Genomic DNA, 16,758 nt, shown 5'->3' on the forward strand with positions numbered 1-16,758 from the left:
TTGTATGTTATTTGTTGCTTTTCCCTTGTTACTTTTAATACTTTTTCTTTGTATTAAATTTTGTTAGTTTGATTAAAATGTGTCTCAGCATGTTCCTCCTTGGATTTATCTTGTATGGGACTCTACGCTTCCTGGACTTGGGTGACTGTTTCCTTTCTCTTGTTAGGGAAGTTTTTGTCTATAATCTCATCAAATATTTTCTCAGGCCCTTTTTCTTTTTCTTCTTCTTCTCGGACCCCTATAATTTGAATGTTGGTGCATTTAATATTGTTCCAGAGGTCTCTGAGACTGTCCTCATTTCTTTTCATTCTTTATTCTTTTTCTGTTCTGAAGCAGAGATTTCCACCATTCTGTCTTCCAGGTCACTTATATTCTTCTGTCTCAGTTATTCTGCTATTGATTCCTTCTAGTGTATTTTTTCATTTCAGTTATTGTCTTGTTTATCTCTGTTTGTTTGTTCTTTAGTTCTTCTAAGTCTTTGTTAAACTTTTCTTGTATATTCTCGATCCATGCCTCCATTGTTTTTCTGAGATCTCGGATCATTTTTACTATCATTACTCTGAATTCTTTCTCTGATACATTACTTATCTCCTTTTCATTTAGTTGTTCTTGTAGGTTTTTATCTTGCTCCTTCATCTGCAATATATTTCTTTGTCATCTCATTTTGTCAATCTTACTGTGTTTGTCTCCTTTCCGCAGGTTGCAGGATTATAGTTCCTCTCGCTCTGGTGTCTGCCCCCTGGTGGGTGACGTCACCTGGTGGGTGACGTTGGTCCAGAGGCTTGTGCCGTTATCCCCTTGATGGGGGTTTGACTGGTGTAGTGGTGATCAGAGCCTGCCCTAGTTATTGAGTGCCCCCCCCCTTTGCTCTGTGGTTGTCACTGCCCTGTCCAGGGCAGGGTCTGCTCCCTAGTTTTTGGAGTAGAGGTCCCCAGATCTATTTCTTAGCTGTGATTCTGATTTGTGGCATGAGGTAGATGGGATTGGAGCACTCCCACTTGGAGAGAAGCCACTGAGTATTACTCTTCTGGAGCTGTTCACCTGTGCATGTGCTCTGTTGTGTCCCCTTTCACCTACTGTGCAGGCTCACAGAGTATACTGTTGTTGGCACTGCTCTTCATCCTGCCTTAACTGTGGGTATTCTGGCAATTGGCCCTGGTGACTCTCATGCATTATTTTCACCCAGCCACTGGCACAGGTGTACTGATGTCAGGCCCAGGACTGTAGTAGTCGTGCAGTAGTCATGCACCTGGGGGAGCTATGGAGACAGCTCAAACTCTGGTCTGGCCCAACCCCCATCTGTACATGTCCCCAGAGCCCACAGCTGCTAAAGCTAGACCCAACACAGCTGCAAGAGCACTTGTTGTCCTTTTGGATATTTCACAGGCACTGAATTTAAGAAGCCATCAGTAGAGGTGTAACTCCACAGTTTGTGCAGCCATGAGGAGAGATTTCAGCCCTTCTTCCTTAGTCACACAGCCCCTAGGGCTCAGCTGTGATTTCAGCCCCTCTTCTGGGCATATTTCCTAGTGGGGTGAGTTACCTGCACCCTCCTAGGAGAGTGGAGCAGGTCTCAGCACACACTGGTGGACTTCCTAGTAGTGAGAGCTATCCACATGCTCTTGGAACAGCATGGCAGGTTCCGGCATCCACTGACAGATTTCCTAGTGGCAGAAACTATCTGTGCCTTCCCAAGATAACACGGGCAGGTCCTGAGGCCTGCTGGCAGAATTACTAGTAGCTGGATCTGTCTGTGTCCTTCTGGGTCAGCAGGGGTGGGACCTGGCATCTGCCCACGGGTATGGAAGAGGCAGCCAGTGCCAGCCTCTGGAGCCCAAGATGGTGGTGGTGACTCACCCTTGTCCCCAGAGCTCCTGTAGGCAGTGTCCTGTTGCCTGGGAGTATTCACAGGGATAGAAGTTGTTATGGTGGTCCCACCCCTCTCCTTGTTTGCCTCCCAATAATGGTGCCTCGTCTCTCTGGTGGGCCCAGGCTCCTTCCTAGTATATCCTCAGTTGCCATGGCTGATCTCTTCAGGCTGTTTCCTCACCTAACCCTGGTCCTCTCCCTAGGACTGAACACCTGACCCCCACCCTCACCGACAGAGAAGTATGTCAGGTTGAGATGTGCAGGGTTGTGATGCTGACCCTCTGTGCAGGTTACTCTCCATTTTGCCTTCCACAAATCAGTTGCTCTCTCCCCTCTTAGGCTCCCAAACTCCCCCTTAGTCCAGTCTAATTTCTCTGCTGGCAAGGAGCCTTCCCAAGGTGCAGGAACCCTTCCTCTTTCACAGCTCCCTTGCTGGGGCTCAGGGCCCATCCTGATTCCTTCTTTTCTTTTTCCTTTTGTCCTAAGGTTAAGTGGAAGTTTTCTTGTCTTTTGGGGTGTCTGAGGTCTTCTGTTCGCATTCAGTAGCTGTTCTGTGTGAATCGTTCCATTTGTAGGTGTATTTTCAATGTTTCTGTGTAGGGAGGCGAACTCTGTTTCCTACCCCACTGCCATCTTGATCCCCTGGATTTTTTAAATCTTATTTCTTTTCCTTTGAGAAAAGAAATACTACTTTTGTGGTATTTCAAAAGCTGTAAGATCATCACAATCCATGATTATAGGATTCAAATAACCTAAGTGTCAATGGATGAATGAATAAAGAATATGTGGTGTGTATAATGGAATATTATTCATTCTTTAAAAAGAAGTAAATCCTGCCATTTCTGACATGAATGAAACTGGAGGACATTATGATGAGTGAAATAAAACAGAGAAAGAAATATATTGCATGGTATCAGTTATATGTGGAATCTTTAAAAAAAAAAAAAAAAGTCCAGCTCATAGAAGCAGAGAGTAGAATGCTGGTTACCTGATTACCAGGGACTGGGGAGTGGGGAAATGAGGACAGATTGGTAAGATAATTTAAACTTCCAGCATAAAATTTTAAAGCCAAATTGAAGAAAGAGATTCTGTAAAAATGACTTTATAACACTGAAAAATAATGAAAGACCACATGGAAACTTTTATTAGTCAGGAAGAAAATAGATGATGTACTTATTAGATTCAAATTAAAACAAAGTAAAAAAAAAAAACCTATATTTTAAAATTGCAGTAACTTCTACCCTAATTTCCTTGTGTACATAAGTATATCTGTACAGTATATCTCCTAGACTATTTTGTCTTTACAATGAAATGCCAATTAATGTTTTATTAACATTTATATATTAGGCTTCTTAGCTTTTGGAAGTTTTCAGAAAAACCTCAATGTCTTGATGGTCTTCCATAAAGCAATTTTTTCTTGAAAATAAATATCAATATGACTTTATTCTTAATTACATTAAGTCAAAACAAGTAACCCTGACCCATATACTTGGGATTTGTTATTTGGATCCAAGATTTTTTAAGCAAAGATTACTGCCTCCAAAAACCATTTAATATAAATGATTTTTAAAATTGTTTCATATTTTAATATTTTATTTTAGGTTATTCTAACTTATCATACATAAAATATTATAAAAGTGTTGTATGATCTTCTTTTGTCTTTTGAAGTTATAAGACATATTCCTTTTTATGATAAAAATACATTGAATGCAATAATTTGCTCCCTTTTTACATAGCAGTAACAAGAAAACTAATATTGAATAGATTAAAAAAAAAAACCTTTCCCTCAATGGGTTTCCCAAGGATTTGAGTGTCAAATTTCTCTTCTTGTTCTAAAGTGATGTCTTAGAAATGCCGAGTTAAAAACTGGGAAACCAATGTGCTTTATTTGGTGCCATTTAGAATATCTAAAGAGTAAACGATGTTTGAACATTGTGTTATACAATTGGCAAAAGGCAAAATAAAACTTACTTTTAACTCAGAATACAACATGACCACCCAGGAACAGTACCTGAACTCAGGCAGAGAAAGTATCCCTGAAGATTTCAGAAATTTTACATTCACAAGAATGGCTTTACTTATACACAATGAGTCATGTTGCTTTATTTCTACACAACCTCCTGATGTTCTCATGTCCTTTAAGGACTCTTACAATCCTGAGATTTGACTTTTCAATAAAAAGTCCCATCAGATGACTAAATAGGGAACCAATCATGAACAAAAGGGTTGATTTATTCTTTCATAGTGTTTCAACTATATATTTAAAAGTAAACCAGTATAATAGTTTCCAAATTTTTTTCCTATGTTTAATTTCAACAAAATATTCTCCACATCTTTGAATATTTATCTTTTCTAAGATTTATCCATTTATTTATTATGGTAATTAATCAGTGAAGTTACTCTATTCTTCTCTTTATTCATTCCATTTACTTATCCTGAATTTATTCTTATCTGTGTTGTGTTCTTGTGTCTCCTTTTAGGCTTAAGGTTATTAAGAATTCACACACTACCTCAAACTGTACACTCCCTTGTACGAATTTTCAGAAGACTAAAAAATGCATAATAAATACTGATTGATTAGCTAAAACTGAGAACACATACTTCTTTGCAAACCTTATTGGCAGATTGTATTATTCACCAATAAATTCTTCCTTTTCTCCAAGTGACTGCCAAGGCTTAGTATTTATAGTGTACTTTATTCAAAAAAAAATAATAAACAGAAACCTCAATTAAATAAAGTCAGGAGACCAGAAGGCAGAGCTCTCACAACCTACCATGAGAGCAGAGACCAACAAGGAGAAGACTCCTCTTCTTTCCTGGCAAGGACTCAGCCAAGGAAAAGCCATGGACTCTTTGTTCACCTTAGCCCTCCCAACTTCCTTTTCCCCTTTCTAAAAGTGTTCTCCTTCTCTGGCCACTGGCATGTGGCTTTCCATAGTTGCAGACCCTGAATTGCAACTCTCTACTAATACCAAGTAAACTCATCTTTGCTGGAGAAATATTTGGCATTCTACTTGTTTTAGGTTAACAACTTCCATAAATAATTAATGTTAGGCATAACCATGTGACTTGATTTAACCAATGGAAAAGTAACAGGCTGTCATTATTGAGCTGACACCTTAACAAAGTAGCAGTATGCATTTCTGCTTCCACCTTGTTCCCTGAAAATGCCATGTCATAATTATCCTTTGTTGCTTCAGCCAGAATACCAGAATGAAAACACGGGGACCAAAAACCTGTGGTCCAGTTTAGCACAGCATATCCCAGTTGAGATTAGCTGACCTGCAGTCCAATGAGATTTAAATAACTAAGCCATTGAGTTTCTGGGGCAGCTGTTTGTTACGCAGGATTATTCCAGCAGAAAAAGGACTAATACTCCCTAGCACAGAAAATGGAGACTTATTCAGAGCTTTTTATAAAACTGTAAAAACAAATACAGAAAGATAGTAACCACTCTAGAATGTTATTAATAAAAATAGCATCATATCATAAATCTTCCATCTTGACTAAATAGTGTGCATAGATGATGAGTTATTCTCGAAGTCAAGGCTGTGAATCTTTAAGATATTTTAAGAATATCTCAAAGATTGCTAGGTATAACATTTTACCTGTAGATAGTTAATCACCTAAGGGAAAAACTCAATTATACAGAAAAATATATATATACATACACACATAATACGTACATACACACATACATACATACGTATATGTGCATGTGTGTATTTCATTTAGGTGTCATTTTCAGATCACTCTCTGGTTTCCATTCAGATACCACTGAGTACTATAGATTTAATACACAAAGAAACCGAGAAATAGTCATATTATGTTTTTAAAATTTTAATATTAGAAATGTGTTATAAAGAAAATGTATTACTCAATTATATACTGCCTAAAATGTATCACATATTTCAGTGATTTAATAATTTATGGAGTGTATACATTCCATGTTTGAAGAGTTAATATGTCTCAGGGGAAGATGAGCTTTTCCTTGAAGAGATTATTTTACACCCTTGATGTAAATGGTAGTTTTAGCACAAAATAAGACATTTCAGCTTTCACATAAGTTTTCTGGCTTCAATATATTTCTGACTCTCTTAAGTTCCTGTTTTTCTAGTTACCTCTATAGAATAAAAAATAAAGGGTCACAAGGATAGAAGCACAAATAACCAATACATTTCCTTAATTTTATGGATTGTTAAATGAAGCTCAGATTCTTCCAAGTTCAAAAATTTCATTATGTCTCCAAATCAAATATCTATCCCAAATACTTCTTTTCACTTCCATCTCTACAGCAATACTAGTCAGACATGTGACTTCTGGGATACTTCTCAGACATATAAAATTTGATAGGTCTAAAAGTGAATTCACCTCTACCTTCCCCAGCTAAGTGTGGAACTCTTTGAATTTTTGCTCTATTAAATAGTGGTTAAATATTAAGTAGTATGAACATCAGTATCAGCAAGTATCACAACAGGAAATGATGGCACATTCAAATGTAGTAGTTTAAGAGACTTTAATGCAAGTACAGTTAATAAATATGGGGACAGAGTCAAAGAAAGTCAACAAGGCATACTGAAGCACCCCGAGTTGAGTAAAAACAGGGAGTCCTCAACATTACTTGGCCTAAAGAGGCAAGGGAAGGGACAACTTATGAAACAGAAAGGGCTGTAGCTACTACAAGAGAGTATTGCTCAACAGAAACTGTGGACTTTGGTAGAGAAACTTATAAATGGGCAATCCACGACTAGGTAGGGAAAGAACCACAGAACTCAGTACCCCTACTTCACTCTCCACCTGACATACCCTTTCCCATGATGCCTTCCATTAACCAGACTCCACACAAAGCCAGGGGAAAAGAAAAGGCCATTGATTAAGTTAATAAAAGTTGGTCTTCTGGCGACAGAGTTGGGTGGTGAGGGTGAAAAGTAGACCTGGAGGGACAAAGTGTCCCTAACACATTAATCCAGTGTTTCAAGACAGAAACAAGAATCTTTCTAAATCTCTCTCTCTTTTTAATCCCATCCAGATTCAAAAGACATTTTGGTTCATTTAAAACTCAAATGGACTGAAGTAACCACTGGTGGTAAATTACCCAAGAGCTACCACTGTTTCTTAAAATGAGTTGAAAAATCAGAAGTGATTTAGACATCTTATCATTTATTTTTGACTATTTTGAGGTTGCTCTATTATGAAACCTAGGACTTTCTGAGCATAACAAAACCAGTTATTAATCTGTATTATGGATGATGGTATATCTTTGCAGGAATGCTCTGAGCTCCTATGTGTGAACATTTGCCTCCACATGTGTCTTTCAGAACAAAGTCAGAGCACCACATCTGAGGCCCCTCCACCAGAATATGAACAACTTCATGACAGTGACATGATTCCTTCAATTAAAATAAAAAAGATAGGAAACAATCATCCATAAATACTTATAAGGTTTGGGGAAGGGGCTGAAGTTACTCATACTCAACCGTGATGCAAGTGCATTCTGCATGCACCAGCCTGCACTTCCCTTAAGAACTCCTGGGCAGTGAAGAGAATGTACCTGCAGGTAATTACTGAGCTGGAGAAATAGTAAGGCTGTTCACCCAACCTTCTCTTCCCTAGAGGGTAGTTAGAGCTACACCCTATGGGGCAGAGAGGAAAGGGCGTACCACCTGTGTTACACCTGTGTAAAATAAAAATGTTTTTAACAGGCTCTTCACAAACTACTGAAGACATTCCATCTTTTAAAATAGCACAGAAGGTCCAGAATAACTAAATTGTACAAAGAAAAGCATATATATATTCATATTCAAATAGTCATGCAAATGAAGCAGTTTACATCTGGAGAATGAAGAAATTTCCTATTTCTGTGGAACCAAAGTATTTTGAAGAACTAAAGAGATATTTGACAGAAATGAAGTACCAACTAGAGAAGATATTCACAAACTTCACATAGAAATTCAGAATAAGAATTTCTACTTCTGATTTTGGTGTCCAAACTTCACAACATAGTAGACATGAGTTCTTACAGTGTGGATAAGTTTCAAAGGAATTACGAACAACACATTGATACATTATCCTTGGAAATATGAAGAAAAATAGGTGAATTCCTGAGATATTTGTCTATAAGACCAAACTTTGAACAGCATTTGTTTCTCTCCAGGGCTTAACCAATGCCAACAACACATATGTTTGGAATGATGATGGATGGATAGATGGATGGATGGATGCCTGCATGCATGGATGAACTAATGAACTAATTAATAAATCTGGCTCCCTAAAAAGCATCTTCTTTTTCACAAAAATACTAAAATATAAGCTGAGAGCCACTGTCTCTGGTAATGTTTCAGAATCAAGATATGCCATGATTGATTATCCCCATGTGAATAAATAGGGATGTTATTTTCCATTGCAGAAACAGAAATCCAACTTCAGGAAGTTAAACTAAACAAATATTTGAGGTATCTTTTATTTTTTAATTTATTTTAATGAGGCAGAATTGCACAGCTGTCTATTCCTGAGGAAGAGAATACCACTGTTCTTAAGAGTGGCTTTTGCTCTAGCCTTCTATAGGGACTATTATTGGAGTTACTTCTAGTTCACTTCCCCCTTTCTCATTCACTCTGCTCAAGGGAAGCTAAGATCTACATTTTCCAGTGGTAAGAGTCAAGACAGTAAAATCCTCTCAGTGCTGACCAAATTTTTCTTGCTCCCTTAGACTTGCCCATCCAAGGTGGAACATGCACTTATGGTGTCAGTATCTACTTGTGCACACTCTAACTCACTTTCCACAAGGCAACCAGAGGGATTTTTTTGAAGAAGAAATCTTACCCTTTGTTTAAAATCCTTTAGTGGGCCAGAATAGCGCCTCAGAAGAGAGCCCAAATGTCTCAGTACATCCTACAAGGCTGTTGATCTGTCCTCTGTGTTTCTGAGGAGACCACAATTATCATGTTAAGGTGAGAAAATTACCTACAGTACTGGACTCTCCCTGTCATGAAATCCTGTCCCGCACCCACTAGATCTTGGTAACGCTGCTCCTCAGTCATTCTGACATACAAAAATATTTCCACAGATTTGAAAATGTCCATGGGAAGGCTGGAAAACCTCTTCGGTTTAGACTACTTCTCACTTGAAGTACTGAACTCCCATCAACAGTGAACTACTCACAGTTCACTTAGTAAGCAACTTTCTCTTACCTCAGACACGTCTACATGCTCCTCATTCTTCTGGAACTGTCTTTTATCTCCATAGATCTAATTTCAGGAGGACCAACAAATAGCACGTTAGATATCTTCTTCTCTGTGTCCCCTTCAAAATGCAGATATCCTTTCTATGTTCTATCAAAACACCTTATACTTATCCTGAATATGACACTTTAAAAATATCACATGACCTAATTATTTGTTTCATCTGCTACATTCAAAGCTACTTGAAAGCAAAAAAGAAACTGACCTATTCAGAATTGTACACTCCATTCCCAAGCTATGATGTACTTACCAGGTACTGGCACATACTAGGTACTTTAACATAAGTGAATTGATGAGGGTGGCACTAAACTTGGAACTAGACGACATGATTTTGAATCTGTACTCCAATACCATTTGTGTGATCATGGACAAGCTGCCCTAATTTCATAGCATCCTCTGATATTCCCTACTCTGCAGGACTTCAGTGAGGGTTAGGTGAGGAATTGTATGTAAAATTTCTTTAAATGCTGATTTACAGCTATGAATATTTTAAATTCAAACTATAATTTTTTAAATGTTAGTAGAAATGCTATTGAACCATAAGGTTTATTTTCCTAAATGGCTTAAAAATTTTCTGAACTATGGAGCTTGTTAGAGAATTTAAATGGCTGTCCAACTAGTCATATATTTTAAAATAATTAGTCAATTCAACTATTTAATCAGCCTGTACTTGTATGGAGGTTGTTTTAATTCACATTAAAGTAGTTACTCATGATGCTCACAGGTGCCAATTTCACAATTATTTCTCCTTAAGACTACATTTTTTCCAAGTCTTCTAACATTTTTACTTTAAAATTGGACAAAACATGGCTATACTATGAGAAACACAATAGCCTGTGGACAGCTGTGCATTAAGAAAGGTTTTAGGGCAATATATTTTTTCTTCCTCAGAACAAATTTTGCTACAATTTTCTCTTAATTAATATAATTGATAACAGTTACACAGAAATCTGGCATTTTAATCATGCAGATATGTCTTTTGTTGTCTAAAGTGAAATTAAAAACCACCAGCAGTCTTTTACTTTCAGTGGTAGCTGGAAAGGAAATTAAAATGGAGCTGGTAATAAATGGCTGATATGTTCAATTTGAAAGATCACAGATGTGGGTCACTTACATAGTGAAGGTATGGCACAAAACACTGTGACAATCTGGAATAAAACTCCTATCCACAGAATTGGGAATTCTGAAATCTTTAATAATAAGCTCGATAACACATAAGTTACCCATCGTAATTAAGGCCAAGATTTTTAATTTGATTAGCATCAATTCTTATGTAGATTTAACAAAAAGCAGGACCCACATCCTATATTACTCACTGCTATTTCATTTATCAATTTAACAGTGGATATTTGGTTAAGGAGATATAAATACAAACAAAATTCCTTTGACCATGCATTTTGTAGCTTATAAGAGAGTGTTACTTTGATTTATTAATATGCTAAATAGTAATATTAAATGGATGACTATCCAGTACACTCATCTAGACATTGTCATCAGCTAATTTTCAGATAATACAGGCAGTTAGAAATGTTACAAATAGTTCTAATTGTAGAATTGCCTTAAACAGGAGCTATGGCCTCTGCATAATATCAAGAATTTATCATTATGGAAACCAGAAGAATAACAAAGAGCCAGGAATTTAACATTTATTTTCAGGTCTATATTCTTCAGTGAACGCTGAATCACTGGGGATTTTGGTTCATGTTCCTAACATGCCAATCTCTTCAAGGTTAACTGACTTTAAGATTTGGGAATCACATTAGTGAAGATACTAAATGAAGCTATGACTGAATGTGAGTACTGAGGAGTAATGTATAGAAAGAAGAGAGAGGGGTTCTGAGAAAGAATGGAAATCAGAGTAGGGGAAGGCATAGTCAGGGTCAGAAATATATTGTATAATTACATGTAAACCAAAGAAGAAAATCAAAGGAAACGGTAAGCAATCATTGAGTATCTGCAGAGACTCCAAGGGGTGTAAGATGTGAATTTTAAATGTGTTGCTAGGGTCAGAATATTTTTCTTAACATTAACAAAGCCATATCTTACAAAATGATTAAGAAATGGAGGAAATTAAAACTTTTAATGCTATCAGTAAAAAAGTCAGCCAAAGCAAGCTATCAGTTGTTCACATTAATTTATTAATAAATTAAAGTTTTGAGCATTTAATTATAAATTTTAAGTTGAAGGAATACGCATTTTCCTTCAACCTTTTCTTCTTTGATTACAACCAAATTTCTTGAAAAAGCTACTGACACTATTTTCTTTTCCTTCTACCCTCTCATTATGGAACTCATTCAATCTGGTTTTATACATAATAACACTGCCTCAACTCTCTTCTCTCAGGTTAGATGAGCTAGTCATCAAAATTAGCTGCAAACAAACATGTTTAGAGTAATGTTAAGAGCAATCAGATATCTTTGGATGGCAGCTTTTCTCAATATTTAGATACTGCTCTCCTTATCCTCTCTTCTAAGTAATAGACTTGCAATACCCTAAGACAACATACAACCTCCTAAGCACTTTAACAATCTGACTTTTGTCCGGTTAATTATAATTTTTATTATATTAGCACAAAATATATAGATACTTTCACTTTGGTAAGTTTTCTAGTGTAAAACCTATATCTTCATTCAATTATTTTATATAAAAAAAAACAGTAGTTGTCATTGAATGCAAAGTACTAGCTTTCCTGATGTGATTTTTCCTTTTTAAAGACAAACTTAATTGTTTGATCCTCCAAGGATCATAAAATTAGTAAGAAAAATAATGAAGCAAAAATAGTTCAGTGTATCAGATTTCAAAAATGTTTCCTGATTTTTAAAAAGTGGCATCCTTAAGTCTTTTTAAATCAACTAAATAATGCAAAACAAACATGGCTTCTTTCTATATTAAACACTTGGTTAAGTAGGCTGGGGAAACACTGTGTTGCACGGCAGACTTTCATGTCACTTTTGGAGGTTACACAGTGTGAAACTCAAAACCCATGACTCTCCTGGCATAAAATCTAAAGACATCTACCCATTTGAGGAAAGATTTTCCTTCAGTAATGAGAGACCTATTTAACTGGAGCAGAGATTCAAAATGAAGTCAGTACCATTGCACCACATGTATGTTAAGAGCCACTGAGAATATAAATTTATCTGGGTTTAATATTGATGATCAAGGTTTATTCAGTTCAATTATAGGAAAGTTTGGTCATCTTGAACCCCACAGAGTTCCTAGCATACAGTTTGAGCATAGTAGGAATCACCATATTTGTTGGATTTTTGATTTTATACCCTTGGTTCTCATGTGAGTAAATTGAGATGAAGTGTATATTGTCAAAACTTGATAAAATGAGAAGTAGCCTCTTTGAGAAGCATCTATTCAGAAATAGGAATAATAATTTTGTATAAGTAAGGTTCTAGTAACTCTATACAAATGCAGTCAATCCTTATACAAGAGTTGAAGTAGAGCCTCATAGGAAAGGAACATATCTCCCAAGAAAGTAACAGCTCAGTTGAAAAAGCTATAACTGCAAAGCACTTTTATCATAGAGGTCCCAGTCTCAACGAGGTTACTTCAGCCCATAAGACTGGTCATCTTATTATTAAAATTATTTTCTTCTTTTTTTTAATTGAGGTAACATTGGTTCATAACATTATATAAGTTTCATGTGTACAACATTACAGTTCGACTTCTGAATACACTAGAGCATGCTCACCATCAAAAGTCTAGGTGATGAAAATTATTTTTTATTAAAATTATTTCTCATAGTTCTGGAAGCTAGGAAGTCCAAGATCAAGATTAGGTTTCTGATGAGAGACCTCTTTCTGCCTTGCAGAAGGCTGCCTTCTTGCCGCAGCACACATGGTCTTTCCTTGGCATGTGCAGTCAGAGAGGGAACAATAGTAAGCTCTCTAGTCTCTTCTTACAAGGGCACTAGTGCTAATCCCATCATGAGGGACCCAACCTCAAGACCTCATTTAAACCTGATTACCTCCCAAATGCCCCATCTCCAAACACCATCACATTGGGGGTTAGAGCTTCAACATATGGATTTAGGGGAGGAGACAATTCAGTTCATAGTAATAAATAAACACCCCCTACTCCAAATCATACTAATTACCTATCTTCCTTGGAATTCTATACCCCTTTAAATATTAGCACATATTTTGTTTCATTTGATTTTAACAGCCATTATATCAAGTATATAGACTAAGTACTGTATCACTGTTTTTCATAGGAAGAAAATTTAAAAAAAAACTAAAACTAAAAAAGCTAAATGCTTCTCATCAAATACTGTCAGCAGAAACAAAAACTATTTCCTATAATTTGTCACACCATTATAACTTTGTTATACCATATTGCTACAACATATTTTCAAATCCATGAAAGAAAGAGCTATATATTGGTATGGAATTCAGAGAATAGGGACAGCTGCAATAAAAATCCTTTAGTTCTGGCATTTCTACTGATTTACCCTCAAAGCACTGAAAGATAGTTGTTATAAAAACTCAGCAGTAATTAGGTTACCAGTGAACCAGTGTTAGCTTCACTTCAATTTTATAATAAAGTAATGGTAATAAGACTTTGTCAAGATGAAATAAATTATATTAAAATTGATGTTGATCTATTTATCTAAAAGTTATGACCGGAATAGTTGTCAAAAAATCTGTATGAAATACATGGAAAAATACTGTAAAATGTATTTTGTGCATTGTACTAATACATATTTTCCCCAGGTAAGGGAGAAAGAAATGCTGTAATGCAGAGAATTTGAAACTTAAACAAGAAAATTATTTTTTAAATAAATGCATGCAATGAAATCCAATGGGCTACATATATTTAAGAGGTGCCTCTAATTTCAGTGGTATGCATGTGTGTAAGTGCAAGGATCAGGATCTGAATCTATTCCATCCAATTCTACTCAAAGTATATCATTGGAACCCTCTGTTGCCCCATGCTATTAGAATGATTTGAAAATGCTGCCTACAGATTTGATACCTGCATACAGTTTAAAATTTTTAATATCAGGATTATTGTTCTTAGAGTATGTATTTTGCTTTAAAAATGTAAAGGATAGTCACAAATTGAATTGTACACTTGCTACAATCAAGGTAGCTCCCTACGATATAATACAACCCCCTGATTCTTGTCTTCCCAATGACTTTAACCCCAAGGCACTAAAAATAACTGTTCTGTCTAACAGTAAGTAGTAATTCAGTTTCCAATTCAGCTAAAACCATAGCTTCACCTCAATTTTAACAGCTGAAAGTCTTATGTCCTGTATGGGTCATATCTGGTCACTTTTAAAACCTCTTAAATTCAGTTACTATGGAACCAATGGATATCACATACAGGACCCCCAGGGTGAACTGAAAAGTAAGTGAGAAAATACCTTCCTCAAAAGTCTTCTTTTCAAAATTTCCAAAGAACATTTTATATTGAGCACAATTTATGAGACTTTTTACATTTTTCTTATGATAGGTGGCAGAGCTGTTGATTGAGATCTTACATTGTGAGTTTCTATTGATGTTCAACAAACTGCATTTTAATTACCCAAGGTTCCTTTGGTTCTTCCATTGGTGTCACAAAATAGATTACTATGAAACTTTGCAATCATATAATACTAAAGGATTTGCTAGACCAAGTTGGCAGGTTATCACAGAAACACATTTGGATAAAGATGAATCAGAAATTTTGATATGCCACAAACCCTTAGAAAACAAAGCTAGTGCACTTTTTCATTTCTAAGTGCTTTTTAAAAAAATAACTAACTTTTACTTAGCACAACTCTTAGGTACAATTGTTATTACTTCATTTACTTTTTTGTTAACTCATCAAATCCTTGCACAACTTTTTGAGCTAAGTTCATTTATTAACCATCTCTGCATCAGATAAGGAAACTGAGGCACAGATAGACTTAGTAAAATTTTAAAATTCATTCAGATGGTAAGTGGCAAAATCAAAATTCAAATAGAGGCCCTCTAGTTCTGGAGATTTCTCCATGTAATCACATTTACATGCTGCTATAACTTTCAAATTCAAATGAATCATAAATGGTAGATATTTTATTAGCCAAAACTGGTAACTCTAAGAACCACATCATAAATCTCTACAAGAGCTCATTTTCCTTGCACTGCCTTTATGTTTCTGATACCATGGTCTGAGTTTTCCTGAACACAAACCTATCACAAAACTGGTGACAGATTTAGAATAAAATATAAGAACTTATTTATATTTCTTAGCTTATAGATGAAAAGGTAAGCATCTTTTCAAAAAAGCAACTGGCAAACATGAGCGATTATGGTAATAAATTCTATGAGAATTCAGAACTTTTTGGGGCTTCCACTTCCATCCACGATGGAGTAATAATGATTCTCTTGCCTGAAACAATCAAAGAAAAAAAAAATCCTACACAAAATATATGACACACAGTTTTCAAGACATCAGGCAAGGAAGGAGAGTGATCCCTGAGAAAAGAGGGACAAATTGGTGAGTTTCACACTGGAAATAAAAAACAAGTGCTGAGTCCCACACTGCCCCAGCTTATTGAGAGTATGCCAGGCCATAGCAAAGGAAAGGGGATCCAGTTGGAGCTGCAAAGTTTCCCTGAATTGGGGACATTTTGTTGAAAGTTCTCAGTTTAGGGGAGAGAACCGCAATACAACAACATGGAATGAATTTCAAAATAATTATATGGAGTGAAGGAAGCCAGACAAAAGAGCATAGTATATAATTTCACTGACATAAAATTCTGGAATATGCAAACATTTTGACAGCAGACCAGTGATTACCTGGGGAGGTTCAGTGCAAAGAGATTTATAGGGAAGGATTACACAACAGCATAAGGAAACTTTTGGGGGTGATGGATATATTCACTATCTTAATTTTAGTGATGCTTTCACAGGTGTATAAATATGTCACAACTTATCAAATTGTATACTCGAAATATGTGCAATTTATTGTATTCAACTATATCTCAGGAAAACTATGAAAAAATTCCTGGTGTGAGCATAATGTTTTAGGAAAGTTGGATTTTAGAATTGGTCCTTGCTAAGGACGTGTTTGTGTCCCCTTGAAATTCATGTGTTGAAACCCTAACCCCTAATAGGAAAATGGAACCTTTGGGAAGTAATTAGATTATGAGGATGAAGCTCCATTATGGGGTTAGTGTCCTTATAAGAAAAAAACAGTTTTGCCTCTCTCTTTCATCTCCATGTGAGGATACAGCCAGAAGACAGCCACCTATAAATCAGGAAGAGAGCCTTCACCAGAATTGAACCATGCTGGCATGCCGATCTTGAACCTCCAGCCTCCAGAACAGTGAGAAATAAATGTTTGTTGTTTAATTCATTCAATCTATGGTAATTTGTTATAGCAATCTAAACTGATTAAGACAGTCTTCGTTGAATGATGGCATTTAATAAATGAAAATAAAAGGAAAGGCTATGCTCTGCTTGGTGAAGGGTGCAAGCAGAGCAGTAGTATATTGGTTTTAGAGGCCTGTAACTTGAATAATTTGGCTTGAATATTAGTTAATTTGGGTCATATGAGAGAGAGAGAACAGAAGGAGTTTGAGATTAAATATTATTGTGGGATAACTGCAATTATCTATGGACATTGTGTTTTCTATTGCTGCATACAAATTATCACAAATCTAGTG

Source organism: Grampus griseus, assembly GCF_964374135.1.
Source record: "Grampus griseus genome assembly, chromosome: 11".
NCBI classification, from domain to species: domain Eukaryota; kingdom Metazoa; phylum Chordata; class Mammalia; order Artiodactyla; family Delphinidae; genus Grampus; species Grampus griseus.